At 49.0% G+C, this 15,662-nt stretch overlaps 1 protein-coding gene across 2 annotated transcripts in view; it reads left to right on the top strand.

Moving 5' to 3' along the window:
* The window catches only part of LRRN2 (leucine rich repeat neuronal 2), a 71,283-nt gene that overhangs the window by 29,197 nt on the left and 26,424 nt on the right, over positions 1-15,662 (top strand). The window lies entirely within an intron of this gene.

Raw genomic sequence — 15,662 nt, 5'->3', positions numbered from 1 at the left:
GGCACAGACTTGCCCAAGGTCACACAGTGGGCAGCTGGCAGAGCTGGCAACAGTACCCAGGTCCTCTGACTCCCAGGCCCAGGCTCTTTCCCCTAGGCCACACAGTGATTTATTTTAACTAGTCTAGTTGTAAATATATTTATGTCTGTCTTCCCCATTAGAGGAAGCTCCTCTAATGGGTAAGCTCCTTATGGGCATGGAATGTCTCACTGCTGCTTTCTGTAGTCCCCAAGAGCCTAATACAGTGCACTGTGTCTAACAACTCTGTCATATTGTCATATTGTACTCTTCCAAGTGCTTAGTACAGTGCTCTGCACACAGGTAAAGGCTCAATAAATACGATTGATTGAAGTGGGGGCTCCACAAATACTACTATTATTACTCCTGCTACTATTCGGCTAACCATCCCGGCCTCTCCTGATGAATCTTATCACCTACATTTGGCAGGAAAAGGCAAAATGGGAAGAGGTGGTTAGGGACAGTAGTTGAGCTAGTCCTGAGGTGATCCAGGAGATCTGACTTGGCATAGCTAGGCCTCTTAACTGGCCCTGGCAGGAACCTACTTCAGGAATATAGAATAGATGGAGGGAGGGAGAGGCAGAGAGAGTGGGAAATGGAGGGAGGGAGAAACAGAGGGAGAGAGGGAAAGCCACCTCTCAGCACAGAGCTAGTGGAACCCAATTCATCATTCAACTGCCACCCGCTCCTGAGCCCTTCTCTTGGCGGATGAAGTAATCAGGGCTGATCTCTGAGGGGCTGCAAAGGGTGGCAGATCCTGGTGACAGAGTGGGAAAAACTTCTGCCTCAGCTAGAGATTTTGGGCTCTGGGGGTAACCCTTGCTCCCTGCCTCTGTGTTTTTTTCTACGATGGCCATATTGTCCTCCTGTCTTGGTCCTTTGAGCTACTTCTTTCTTCCACCTGAAGATCCAGGCCACAGAAGGCAGGGAGGGGTAGCCAGGGACCAAGCAGCTGGTGAGCAAAACCTTTCTTGCACTGAGCTGGTACTCTGTCCTTCTGCCCCTCCTCTGCCCAAGGACCACGAGGACTGTAATTTATTTTTATATACTTCTTTATCCATAATTCATTTATATATCTGGAATGTATTATATGCCCATCATTTATTTATATATCCATACTATATTTATAAGTCTGTAATGTATTTATTTATATTAATGCTCCCTCTCTAGACTGTAAGCTTGTTTTGGGCAGGGAATATGTCTCCCAATTCTGTTATACTATACTCTCCCAAGTGCTTAGTACAGTGCTCTTCACACAGCAAGCACTCAATAAATATGATTGATTGATTGTACCCAAGCCACTTCCTAAAGGCCACAGATTGATTTGGCTGTGGTCTGTGGCCAAGATAAGATTTCTGGGAGCCGAGGAACTATTAGGTCCTTCGAATAGACTGACGCCAGCCCAGAGCTGTGGGATCCTTAGGGTCTGGTTCAGGGCCCATCCAGCCCAGGGCTACTTCAGGAAACCCCTCCCTTCAGCAGTGGTCCCCAGGAATCCAGACTGGCCCCTGTAAACCCCTCTCTCTGCAGCAAGCAGAAACTCATGACCATTGGCTTCAAAGCCCTCAATCGGCTCTCTCCCTCCTACTTATCCACTCTCTTCTCCCCTGTACCCCAGCTCACATTTTTCATTCCTCTCAAGGAAGCGTACGCACTGTACTTCATTCTCCTCATTTCTGCCACTGACCTCTCGTTCATGCCTTTCTTTTTGCCTGGAACTCCCTCCCCTTAACAGTTCTACCCATCTCTAAAACCCTTCTGAAATCATATCTCCTCCAGAAGGCCTTCCTTGTATATGTATTATATACACTATTAATCACTCTTCCTATAATTTATTTAGGATTCTTACTCCCCCTCTGGTCTCTAAACTCCTTGAAGCCCAGGTTCATGTCTTCTAACTCTTCTGTACTAATTTAAGTGCTAAGTCCAGTGTTCTGCACATATAGGCAATGAGTAAGTTTTACTGACTGATTAATATTCTTAAGAACCCCAAGAAGATGGGTTGGTTCTGCTCCCTTCCCTCTTTCCATGGGTCTAGGTCAGTGATTCCCAAACCCCAGAGGTCTCATTCTATTTGGAAGTCTCTAGGCATCCCTAGGCCAATGAAACTGCAAACTGATGATGATAACTGTATTTGCTAAGCTCCTTATGCCAAGCACTGAACTAGCTGTTGGGGTAGATACAAAATGCTCCAGTTGGACACAGTCCCTGTTCCACATGAAGTTCCCAGTCTAAGTGGGAGGGAGAGCAGGTATTGAATCCCCATTTTACAGATGAAGAAACTGAGACATAGGGAAATTAAGTGACTTGCCCAAGATCTCTTAGCAGGCAAGAGGCTGAGCTCAGATTAGAACTCAATCCAGACTCAAGCTCTTTCCACTAGGTCACAGATTGTTGCAGAGAGCTCAGAAATATCTCTATCCCACCAGGGTCAGTGGGCCAAGGTAACCCAGGGATACTCTGGAGTTATGGAGTTTCTGCCCCTACCTATGAATGCCACCCCCATTCCCTACCCCCTCCAACCACCACCACCTCCAGAGCAGCCAAACCCACCACAATCCTAACCAGAGAGTTTCATGTAGGACCACCTTAAATCAATCAATCAATGATATTTACCGCTCACTTACTGTGTCCAAAGTAATAGACTAAGTGCTTGGGAGAATACCATACAAAAGAGTTGGTAGGACCATTCCCTGACCACAAGGAGCTTACAGTCTAAAGGGGAGCTTCAGGAAACTTAATCTCAGAAAACCCTCAGCTTTCTGCTTCTGCCCTGCAGCCAGACTTGGGTTTTTCCTGAGGGAGAGAGAAGGCTGATCAAAACCAGTGCAGCAAAGTGAGACCAAATCCAGACCTAAGTCTGCCTGACTGTCTGTCTGTCTCCCCCACAACCATTCTGGGAGAGGAGCTTGCTTTCTTTCTGAAATTCTGGATTTTTTTCTGGATTTTCCCCATCCCTTCCTCATTCCTTGCACCTGTTCCCTGTCGCGCCCCTCCCCCTCCCCTATATACACAGACACACACCTTTCTTTGGAGAGGGGCCTTCTTTCTTTCTGAGCTTTGGAAGCTGTGTTTCTGGATTTCTCCTGTCCCTCATTCCTTGAGTCTGTCTGTCTGACTCTCTCCACCCGCTTGATGCCCACCTTTCCTCTTCCACTCCTCTGTCAGACAAGAAACCTTTAAATAGGTGAGACAAAGGTGACAAATGTTCCTCATTTACATTTGGCTTCTCTCTGTTTTGGTAAACCTCGCTGAATGGCATCTCTATCAAAACATCTCATTTGGAAACGTCAGCTTGGCTTTTGATAAGTCATCAGTCATTCTGATGGTGGTTGACAGACACCCAGTTACAGCGCACCACTATCTAATATTCTGTTGAGCAAGTCTTTTGCAATTGGGAATTATTTTATTTATTCCTCATGGCATGAAATCGCTCCTGGCGGGAAGAAGGTTAACTCTGACAGAGCTGACCAGGCTACCTTGGTTCTTACCATTTTCTTCTTCTCAGAGGCTCCAAGGATGCTTTCTGCCCTTCCGTTTCTGTTTTTCTGCTGCCTATCACGGACTAGATGCACGCCTTTTCCCTCTGCCTGCCACAGGCTCCCTCCTGCTTCTGCTCCGCAGTCTTCCTCAGGTCTCCCCCTGCCAATGTCAACCTCCCCATTCTGGGACTTCTGAGAAATGGGGCTTGGGGCCTTCAGGATCCAGAGCCAGAGTTTCTTGATCCCTCCAGCCCTAAGCATAGATGGTCAAGGTAACGATGAGGCTGCTGGAGGGCAGAGGTCCCAGGCCTGAAGACTGAAGGAAAGAGAGATGAAAATAAAATGGCCTCTCTGGATTCTGTACTTCCCTTCCTCGGACCTGACCACTGACCTCTTGTCAGACCCGGAAATGTTCTAAAGTGGATTGTCTGTAACTATGCAGCTGTCTTAGTGTGAATTACTCTTGGAGCAGCTTTTTAGCGGAAAGGCTGACATACTCTGAGAGGTCAGACTGAAGTCAGTGAATCAATCAATCGTATTTATTGAGCACTTACTGTGTGCAGAGTACTGTTCTACTTGCTTGGGAGGGTACAGTATAACAATCCAACAGAATTGGTAGGCACATTCCCTGCCCATAATGAACTTACAATCTAGAGGGAGAGATAGACATTAATAGAAACCAATTACAGATACATATGTAAGTGCTGTGGGGCTGCAGGAGAGGTGAATAAAGGGAGTAAATCAGACTGACAAAGAAGGGAGTGGGAGAAGAAAGGGAACTAGACAGGTTGAACTTTCCAAGTACCTTTTAACCTGAAAATCTTATGACTTCAGGTTGGGGTTTCACTCTCTTTCCCTTTGCAATCTTTCTAACATTCTTTCTCTCCTACTTTACCACCACACATCCTCAGTTCGTGATCAATCAATTAGTGGCATTTATTGAGTGCTTACATGTGCAGAGCACAGTACTAAGCACTTAAGAGAGTACATACACACTCTAACAGGAGCTTGCAGTCTAAAGGGGGAAACTCCTTTCCCTTCCCTTGTGAAGCTCATTCACTCTCATGGCTTCATTTCCTATTTTGTGAGTAAAATCCAAATCTATCTCTCTAGCCGTGACCTCCCATCTGACCTAAAATCCCACATCTCCTCATGCCTCCAGGACATTCTGCTTCGGTGTTCCACTGCGACCTCAAACTTAACTTGTTCTACCAGGATTCTAACCTCTGCCACATGACCTTAGCCAAGTCGCTTCACTTCTTTGTGCCTCAGTTACCTCATTTGTAAAATGAGATTATATTTGTAAAATGGGATTAAGACAGAGCCCAGTGTAGGACACGAGGTGTGTCCAACCTGATTTGTTTGTATCTACCCCAGCGCTTAATACTGTGCCTGACATATAGACTATGAGCCCGATATTGGGCAGGGATTGTCTATATCTGTTGCCGAATTGTACATTCCAAGTGCTTAGTACAGTGCTCTGCACATAGTAAGCGCTCAATAAATACTATTGAATGAATGAATATAGAGCATAAGAAATAACCCCCGAAAAACTCCAAAATTTAAACCCTTAACTTGTCCGCTAAACCCACTCCACCCACTGACCTGCTTTTTTTTAATAGTATTTATTAAGTGCTTACTATGTGCCAGGCACTGTACTAACTCCTGGGGTAGATACAAGCAACTCAGGTTGGACACAGCCCATGTCCCACATGCTACTCACAATCAATCCCCATTTTACAGATGGGGTAACTGAGTCACAGAGTAGTTAAGTGACTTGCTGAAGCATACATAACAGATAAGCGGTAGAGCTGGGATTAGAACCCAGGTCCTCCTGACTCCCAGGCCCCTGCTCTTCCCACCAGGCCATGCAGTTTTTAGTCTCATGATTACACCACCATCCTCCCTTTAACAGAAGCCAGCAACCTTGGTGCCATCCTCAACTCGTCTCGATCATTCAACTCTCATATTCGGTCTACTGCCAAATCCTGTGGGTTCTTCCTGCACAACGCCCACCCCTTCCTCTCCATCCAAACTATCAAGCCCCAATCTCCCCACGGCATCAGCCACCAGCCTCTCCCCCGCTCCAGTCTACATTACCGGCTGCTGCAGCTGTTGCGTGGATCCTCTTCCTGAAGTGTTGCTCGTCCCAAATCTCTCTTCTCCAAACTCAACACTGGCTCCCTGCATCCCTTTGCACAAAAACTGCTCACAGTCAACTTCTAGGCTCTCCACCATCTGGCCCCAGTTTAACTATCTGCTCTTTTCTTCTGCTCTTCCCCAATTTAGTCTCCACTCCTCCAACCCAACCTTGTAGCTGTGTCTCGCTCTTCTTGACTCTCCCACCTCTGCCCCTCATTCAAGCTGTTCCCCAGGCTTGGTGCTCCCTCCCTCCCCACCTCAGAGCGACCGACCGCAGCACTCCTCATATTCAAATCACTCCTAAAATTCCACTTCCTCCAAATGGCTTTCCCCGACTCATTTCCCAGCTCCCCGGGACGTATCATTTCTTCAGCCAACTTTAATCCTTATTGAACTTTTTTATATTCATCCTTGGCACTCATATGTCTTCTCAATTATTTATTTTGACCCCTCAGGTTGTAATATTTTTATGTTTTTCTCCCCTGTTAAGAGTAAAAGCTCCCTGTGGGCAGGGAATATGTCGCTTTTTTATTTTCTCCTTCCCAAGCACCTCATATAGTGCACTCCATAAATGGCCATTCAATATTGCTGCTAGCTACTGTTACTTCTTCAGAAGCCCCCATACAGTCCCTTTCACCCTCCTCCCAGACCCTTCTCCCAGCTTAACTGTTTGGTTCAGAGGACCCCTTGTGCACTCTGGCCCTGGGCCGGGTAGGACCCTTCATTTGATTGTAAGTTTCTGGAGGGCAGGAACCATCTTTTCCACCTGTATTGTTCTCTCCCAAGCATTAAGTACAGTGCCCTGCCCAAAGTAAGTGTTCAATAAATACACTGATTGATTGAGAGGTCCCAAATGCTGGGTGCATTGGTTCCCAGGAAAACCTCCTTTGGGAATTCATTCATTCATTCATTCAATAGTATTTATTGAGCGCTTACTATGTGCAGAGCACTGTACTAAGCGCTTGGGATGAACAAGTCGGCAACAGATAGAGACAGTCCCTGCCGTTTGACGGGCTTACAGTCTAATCGGGGGAGACGGACAGACAAGAACAATGGCACTAAACAGCGTCAAGGGGAAGAACATCTCGTAAAAACAATGGCAACTAAATAGAATCAATTATCCAGCCTCTAGACTGTAAACTCATTGTGGGCAGGGAAAGTGTCTGTTTATTGTTATATTGTATTCTCTCAGTCACTTAGTACAGTGCTTTGCACACAATAAGCATTTGATAAATACGATTGAATGAATGAGCGAGAGTTTGGACCAAACCGCTGTCCTGCCTGCTACAAAAACTGCCCATCCTCTCCTCCGCTGGCCAGTCCTTTTTCTCCTTTCCCTTGGGCCCCCGGCATGGTGGGAGGAGAAGGAGAGGGCAGAGAGATGGCTCTGGCCATGCCTCTGGCCCTTTGTCTGTCTCTGAACAGAAGCTGTTCCTCAGCTGCTGTCTCCAGCGTTCCCTCCCTTACTCCCTCCTTCCTTCCTCAACCAGTCTGCTGCTGTCACTAAGGGCCACCCCAAACCCTCAAGGATTGGCACCTGATTTCCTGCAAGACCCTGCCAGGAGCTCAGAGGCTCTCAGCCAACCCGACTGACAGTCAGATAGACAGGCAACCTCAAGCCCACGGGACAATGAAGCAGAAACTGGAGAGATAAACATCAACATGATTGGATTGCCTAGGGAGGAAGCACCCGGTGGGTAAAGCATGGCTTGGACTGGTGTGTGCGTCAAAGCCTGGCCCAACTCCAGCCTCTGCCAACTGGCGAACCAGTGGTGGATTATCCCAGTTCCTCAGCGGCTCGACATTCCCCTGGCTCGCTGCCGTTGACCATTTCTCGGCTCTCTGATCCCTTAGCCCCGCGAGTGGGCTGGGGAAATAAAATGAAGTGATCTCCAAGAACTTCATTAGCTCCATACTGGTAGCTGCAGGGAAAAACTACAGTGAAGGTTGTTGGTTCAAAAAAAAACAAAAACTGTCTAAATTATCTGTGGACTCTGAATCCCTCCACGCTGCCTTTCACCCAGAGCCCAGGCAGGTTTGAAGATGGTTTTGGGCTCCCTGAGGATGGTTGTGCTTACCCCAGGCGCCCCCCGTTCTAGGGAGGGACACGATGGGGTAGGGATCTGGGTGTGACAGAGGAAGGAGTGATTGCCTTATGGGTTCCCAGCTGACACCAGGTTCCCCCTCTCCCTCCTTTCCTCTCTCCTGCCCCTCTGGCAATCTCTCTCCCTCCACTCCTTACAGCACGCACTCCTCTAATAGACCTGCCTAATCACTTGTTTAAACTAGACATTTGCTGGGTAATGAGTCCTGGCTGCAAGCAGAAAGTCATCCTCCACTGCCTGACCCCGGCTGAGGACGGCCAGTCCCCTGCGGCGGAGCCAAGACCCAGGCGGGGGTGGAGTGAGAGGGAGGGGACCGCTGGGGTGTCCAGGGAAATGGACCAGGGAACAGACTTGGCCCCAGGCCTAGGACAGGGTGCAGTATGACACACAGGGGAGAAGGCAGGGGGGCGGGGAGTCCCCTTGGGGCAGGCCATTGAAGAATCCCGATTTCATCAGGGATAATGGAGCCCTGGGCTGGGAGGCAGGAAGCTTGGGTTTTATTCCCAGCTCTGGCACCAACATGCGACGTGAACTTGGATTTGCATTTCTCCTGGGAGTCGGGGTCCCCAACCGGGAGCTCAGGATGGAATCAAATCCTTTCCCCTCCTCAGAGAGGAAAGCACATCCACCTGATCTGCACAGAGCTATGCGGGCCTAGGAGAGAGCCTCTGGAGGAAGATTAGCTTCTGCTGTATTTATTAGTAGTATTTTTATCATCGTTACAAGGGGACAATCTCCCCTGGGGTAATTCTTGAGGTACGTGATGGTGAAAATGAGCTGGCATCACCTGGCCAGGTGCCACATCTCGGACTCCAGGTCACCTCATTCGTTCATTCAATCGTATTTATTCAGCCCTTGCTGTGTGCAAAGCACTGTACTAAGCGCTCGGGAGAGCACAATACAGCAATTCACAAACAGATTCCCTGCCCACAGTGAGCTTAACTTCTGGGCTTTTCTCACTCCTCCGGCGGGGTGGTGGTAGGGGGCCCAGCTCAAGGAATCTCCCTGCTGGGTGATGACCTTACTGGTGTGGTGCCTTGGTGTTGAGGGTAAGGGGCCTGGGGGCACTGGGATGCTTCTTTGGCCATGGTCAGGCTGGGCACTGGATGCCACTGTCCCAGAGGGTTTGGTGCAGGTTCCCAGCTCCTTTGGGCCTGGAGATTGGGGAGAGGTGAGAGAAGTAGCTAGGTAGCCCACACTCGATTGGCTCTCCTGTCTTCCCAAGTTCTTTAGGGCTTTGAGGGGGAACTTGCGAGATTCCTACCCCTATTCCCTTCTCCACCCTCAACCCTCACCATCTCCTCGCAACCTCTCGGTCACAGCTTCGGTTCAGCCCTTGATCAGCCCCTTCCTCTCCTGTTCCTCTTCTGTGCCCAGCACTGCCCTCCCCCGTCCCCCTCCGCCTCTATAAGAGAAATGCTGCCGGGGATGGGAAACTGGGCTGTTGCCACGGCTACCGCAACCAAGAGTGAGACTCCGGGCAGGGGAGAGGCGGGGGAGAGGCAGAGCGGGAGGGCTGCAGCAAAAGCCGGGGGCCGCTGGGGGCTGCAGGGGCGGAGAGATGGAGGTAGAAACAGGCACAGACCAAATGACAAAGCAGAGGGAGAGAACAGAGAGTGAGATGCTGAGAGAAAGAAAGGGGAGAAGAGCAAAAGAAACTGCTCTACTCTTTTTCTTCTCTTTGCCTTTCGGTTTTCCATTCCATCTGGAAAGCTGTGACTCCATTGTTTCACTCCCCGCCCAGGAAGAATGTTTGACTGCTTTGGGAAAAGGTCACCTGACTTCAAACCTCCCCACCCACACCCTCCCCACCACTCAACCCCTCCCAGCTCATGTCCCTCTTCACCCACTCTGAGTTCTTCCTGGGGCCCGGCTGTAAACAAGGGCATGTTACCCTCCCACTGGATCCTGGACATGGACACCAGATGTGACTGGCCCTATTTCAGGGGATTCCTGAAGGATAAGGGGGATGGCAACTGTCCAAAGCCCAGAATGTGGGAAGAGGGCTATTGATGGCTGAGGGCCAGGAGGGGGGTTTTGGGGGGCGAGGTCTACGCCAGTCATCATCACAGAGTCAAAACAGTCCACGAATTGGCCTTTTGCTTGAAGAGAACCAGTGTCGTTCACCCTGCTGACCTCATTGACATCACTGTGCCTGAGGATAGATAACACCTTCCTCCTCCTCCCACATTTGGCCACAGCTACAAACCCCAGAACCTAGGTCACAGGACCAGAGTTAGGTCATAAAACATAAAACAAACCCACCCATCTCCAGAGAGCAGGGGGCACCTTACCTAGCTGTTTGACCGTCTCCCACAAACCCTGTATCTAATAATAATAATTGTGGTATTTGTTAAGCATTTACTATGTGTCAGGCACTCTTCTAAACACTGGGGTCGATACAAGATAATCGGGTTGGACAGAGTCCCTCCCACATAGGGCTCATAGTCTTGATCCCCATTTTACAGATGAGGAAACTGAGGCACAGAAAAGTTAAGTGATTTGTGCAAGGTCACACAATAGACAAGTAGTGGAGCCGGGAATAGAACCCAGGTCCTTCTGACTCCCAGGTCTGTGCTCTATACTCTAAGCTACACTGCCTCTCTTATCTAAAGACCTAGATCTGAAAAGAGAAAAATGTCCTGGACTTTTTGTTGTTGTTTTTGTTTAGTGCTTACTAAGTGCCAAACACTATAATAAGCCCTGGGGTAGATACAGGTTAATCAAGTTGGGCACATTCCTTGTCCCACATGGGACTCAGAGAAGGGAATAGGATTTCATCTCCTTTTTACAGAGGAGGTAACTAAGGCACAGGGGAATGAAATGACTTGTTCAAGGTCACCCAGTGATAAGTGGCAGAGCTGGGATTAAAACCCAGGCTTTGTGTCTCCCAGGCCTGAGCTCATTTCACTAGGCTATGACGCTTCTTTAGTTGGGTCTGGACCAAACCCAGAGACTAGGTCTTCTCCCCTGCCTCTTGGGTGAACGATCAAAATTGCCTACTCCTAGGCCCAACCCTGTCCTTGAGGTGTTCCCCATCATTCCTCACCCAATCAGTCAAAGCTGTTTGTTGAGCATTTACTGTGGGCAGAGCACTGGACTGAGCACTTGAGAGAGCACAGTAGAGTTGGTATCCTGCCCTCAAGGATATTACAATCTAATGGATGAACCCTAGGATCCAGAGCTGGAAGGGCTGGCCAGAGGTCATCTCGTCCAGCTCCTGCCTCTGGGTGGATGTACACCTTAACTGTTCAGGACAGGTAGATGTCAGTTGCCTTTTCTAAATATACTCTCAGATGGAGATTCCCTGAGTAATTTGTTCCAGTGTCCAAGCCCCCTGAGAGTTAGGAAGTTCTCCCTTTATGTCCAACCAAATTAAGCTCATTTCCTCTTGTTCCGGCTTCAGTAGTCTTGGAGAACAGCGAATCAATATTATCCTCCTTATTCAGTTTCCCATCAGCCTATTCCTCTCCTGGCTAAATCCCCAGCTCCTTTAACTGTGCCTTAAAGGATCCATTTTCCACTTCTTTCATCATTTTTGTGGCCTTTCTCTGGATCCCTTCCAGCTTCTCCATGCGTTTTAATAGGGAAGAACTCAGCCTGGACCAGTAGACCCAAAGAGTCTGCCGGGACAGAGTCTGGCAGCAGAAGGATAACTTCTTGGCACCGATATGCCTTCAGCCAGGTCTAGGCAGGCCCCTCTTTCCATCAGAAGGGACAAGGCTTGGGAAGGCAGGATGAGGAACGGAGGGGAGGAGAGAAGAGCTTAGCAGCAACCAAGTCCATTCCGGACAGAGCAGAGTGGCTTAGTGGAAAGAGCACGGGCTTGGGAGTCAGAGGATGTGGGGCCTAATCCCAGTTCCACCACTTGTCTGCCGTGTGACCTTGGGCAAGTCACTTCACTTCTCTGGGCCTCAGTTACCTCATCTGTAAAATGGGGATTAGGACCGTGACCCCTACATGAGACAACCTGATTACCTTGTATCTACCTGAGTGCTTAGAACAGTGCTCGGCACATAGTAAGAGCTTAACAAATACCATAATTATTAGGATAACGGCTCAGCCTGGAACCCGTGGATCTCCCAGATGTCGTTCAGCCAAGCTGCCCGATGGCCCTATCACCGGGGTTGGGCTAAGTGACCCAGTGCCAGGGTCACTCCTGCTCAGGGTGATCTGACCTCTGGATCCCTGATTTCCCCTTGTCCTGGAGTCCACCAAACAAGCTGCTTCTTGTCATTCATTCAGTCGTATTTATTGAGCGCTTACTGTTTGCAGAGCACTGTACTAAGTGCTTAACGGTGCCGGCCCAGCTGTGCGGGAGAAGCCGGGAATCCAGGTGATGACTCCAAGGGCTCGACTGGGAGCCCTTGGTCCCTTCTGCTTGATGAGTCCAGCAGTTCACAGAATTACTGGACAGTCTTTCCCCAGCTGCCATGAGCCACAGTGAGTGTCAAGAAAAAAAGAGCCACGTTGGCATCTACCCTGTGGGCATTCAAGCAAGCTGCTCCTCTTGGCTCTCGCTAAGCAACAATCCTCACCCCACACCCACCTCCCTCCTGCAGGGGGAAGCCAGCTACAGGATCTCACTAGTCAGTCAGTAAATCAGATTTATCGAGCACTTACTGTTTGCAGAGCGCTGTACTAAGCGCTTGAGAGAGTACAATGCAACAATAAAACAGACACATTCCCTGCCCACAATGAGCTTTCGCTGTAGAGGGGGAGACAGACATTAATATAAATAGATTATAGATATATACATAAGTGCCGTGGGGCTGGGAGGGTAGATGAATAAAAGGAGCAAGTCAGAACAATGCAGAAGGGAGGGGGAGAATAGGAAAGGTGGGTTTAGTCAGGGAAGGCCTTTTGGAGAAGATGTGCCTTCATTAAGGCTTTAAAGGGAGAGTCACTGTCGGATTTGTAGGGAGGGCGTTCCAGGTCAGAGGCAGGACATGAGAGAGAGGTCAGCGGCAAGATAGATGAGAATAAAGTACAGTGAGAAGATGGAGGCACACTACCCTCCTAATGTGGCCAGGGCCCTATCTGTCACCTGCTCTGCAAAGGCCGGTGCAGGGAGGGAGAGGAATGGGGCATGGCTAGATCAGGAATATCACTTTTAAAAATCATTCCTCTGAAGATATCCCCCAGGGCCTTCGAAGTCAATTCTCTGCCCTCCTTGTCACTTCCCTCTCCACCTCCTGCTCCATGCTTCCCTGGGCTCAGAGAGTCTCCTCTCCCTCTTTTCCACCCCTTCCCCCAACTCTCAGTCACTGAGCTCCATGGAAACCTAACACAGAGGAAAAGGAGAAAGGAGAGGCTGAGGAGAGTCTATGAATTTAGGCCCAGATGTCTGGTTTCCATTATTAGACCTATTGCTTGCTTTCCTTTAAGCCCATGGCCTGATTTCCTTTAGTTCTGCCCTGATTCTTTTCAGACCTTGGACCCAAAAGCCTTGCTTATTTTCATGGCTCTGATGCTGTTTCAAAACCTCACCGCATCTATGAATTTAAAAAGAAAATGAAAGGCAGATGGGATTTGGGGTGGATCCTAAAGAAGAACTTGGGCCCTAGTGGATGGAGCATGGGCCTGGAAGTCAGAGGGACTAGAACCCAGGTCCCGACATTGCCACTTGTCTGCTGTGTGACCTTGGACAAGTTACTTGACTTTGGTGTGCCTCAGTCCCTCATATGGGGACTCAAAATAGGGATTAAGGCTGTGAGCCTCATATGGGACATGGACTGTGTCCAACCTGATTAGCTTCTATGTACCACAGCTGCTGACAGTGGCTGACACATAGTAACCATTTAGCAAATACCATAAAAAACTTCCCATCAGATTAATCAATCAATCTATCATCCTTTTTGAATGTTGACTGTGTGCAGAGCACTATCCTAAGTGCTTGGGAGAGTACAATATAACAGTAAACAGACACATTCCCTGCCCACAACAAGCTTACAGTCTAAATTCATTTGGTGGCAAATTCAGTATGTGCCAGTATTTGCAATGGGAACCAAAAATCGACCCAATTTTAGCAAAAAAAAAAAATGCTGAGAATAGGGATTTGGGTGACTGAAGGGAAAGATTAGAAAAATGTCCAAACCCATGCAGCTGGAGGTCTAGAAAGGCAACCATCTCACTGGTCCTTGAAGAATTTCTTTGGTGCCCCCTCAGATCCGGAATAGAGGGCTGGATGGACCATGGGTCTGATTCAGAATAAAAATAGTTGCCTATGTCCTAGATGGTTTAATTCAATCAGTGAAACAATGGTATTTATTGAGTGCTTACTGTGTTCAGACCACTGGGCTAAATGCTGGAGAGAGTACAACACAACAGAGATGGAAACAAGATCCCCAGCCACAGGCGCTTATAGCCTAGAGGGGGAGACAAACATTAATATAAATAATAGGGTTATGAGTGGGGTGAATATCAAGTGGCCAAAGGGTACAGAGCCAAGTTTCAAGGCACTCGATCAGCTCCTTGCCTCCTACCTAAGCTCGCTCCTCTCCCACTACAGCCCAGCCTGTACTCTTAGCTCCTCTAACACCAACCTACCTTCTGTGTCTCGCACTCATCTCCCCTTTTTCAACCCCTTGCTCACACCCTCCTTCCCTTCCTGGGACTCCCTCCCTCTTCAGATGTGAGAGACCACCACGCTCCCCATCTTCCAAGCCCTAACTAAAATCACATCTCTTCCAAGAAGCCTTCCCTGACTCACGACTCATCTCTCTGACAAATTCTCTCTCCTTTCTGGGTCACCTATGCACTTGGGTCTGATTGACTGATTACCCTCTACGCACTTGGATACTCACCCCACTTTAAGAGTACTTACGTTCACATCTGCATACTTTGAGGCTTTCTCTACCTGTAATTTATTTTAGATACATTGCTAGCTTGGTGGAGGCAGGGATTTTGTCTACACACTACACTGTACAAAAGAGACCAAGCCTCTTAGTGGGGAGGAAGGAGAAGGAGGGAAAGCCCCACCAGGTCCTTCAAAGGGAGCCCCTCCTGAGCTGCTCTGAGTGCAGGAGGGCTGTACAATACAATGGAATTTCATAAAATGCCTCTGACAAAGTTTGTCCGCCGCCAGATCCTTAATTAAATTGCCTAATGCCACTCTGTGATCGCAGCACAAACTCTTGTGTTTAAAGACCACGGCGTTGCCATGGTGCTCCCCAGCGGGCCGTGTGCGGGTGTGACGGGGCATAGAGATGAGGGGGGTTGGGGCCAGAAGAGGAGGAGGAGGACAAGGATGAGGATGATGAGAAGGAGGAGGGGGAGGACGAGGAAGAGGAGGAGGGAGAGGAGGAAGAAAAAGGAACCGGAGGAGGTGGAAAAGGAGGAGGAGAAGGAGAGGGGACAGGCTGAGGTAGGTGGTGGGGGGGTGTAGGAGGGCTGGGCTCACCATCTACCCCCATCCCCACTCTCTCTCTCTCCTCTTTTCCAAAAAAGAGCCACCAGCTGCCAGCTGCAGATCTTAGACTTCAGGTGGTGGAGTTCATGGGCTAAAGATGGGGAGGGGGTTCTGAGCTCTCCCAGGGTGTGAGGTCTAACACATCTCTTCCAAGAATTCTGAGCCACAAAGCCCCCTGTCCAGTACCCCTACAGGGAACTCACTAGGATGGGAGAGGTTCATACTGAATGAATCAGTTTGAGTTCAGAACTCTGAAAGTAAGCAAATGTCACATCCTGTTTCCCTTAGGCACTGTTCCCTATCTGGAATATATTTGAAAGCATCTGTTTCCCCTTCTGGAGCATAAGCTCCTTGAGGGCAGGGATCATGTCTCCTTACTCTACTGCACCCTCCCAAGCAGTGCTCTGCATAGAGTAATTGCTCAATACGTAGTATTGATCGACTGATTGATCCCCTGTTCCTTCCCAGCTTCGAGGGGGTGAGATTGGGAGGTCATGACACTTC

This window comes from Ornithorhynchus anatinus, chromosome 7 (genome assembly GCF_004115215.2).
Source record: "Ornithorhynchus anatinus isolate Pmale09 chromosome 7, mOrnAna1.pri.v4, whole genome shotgun sequence".
NCBI classification, from domain to species: Eukaryota; Metazoa; Chordata; class Mammalia; order Monotremata; family Ornithorhynchidae; genus Ornithorhynchus; species Ornithorhynchus anatinus.
The sequence above is the reverse complement of the archived record's forward strand: the minus strand, read 5'-3'. Positions and strand labels throughout refer to the sequence as shown.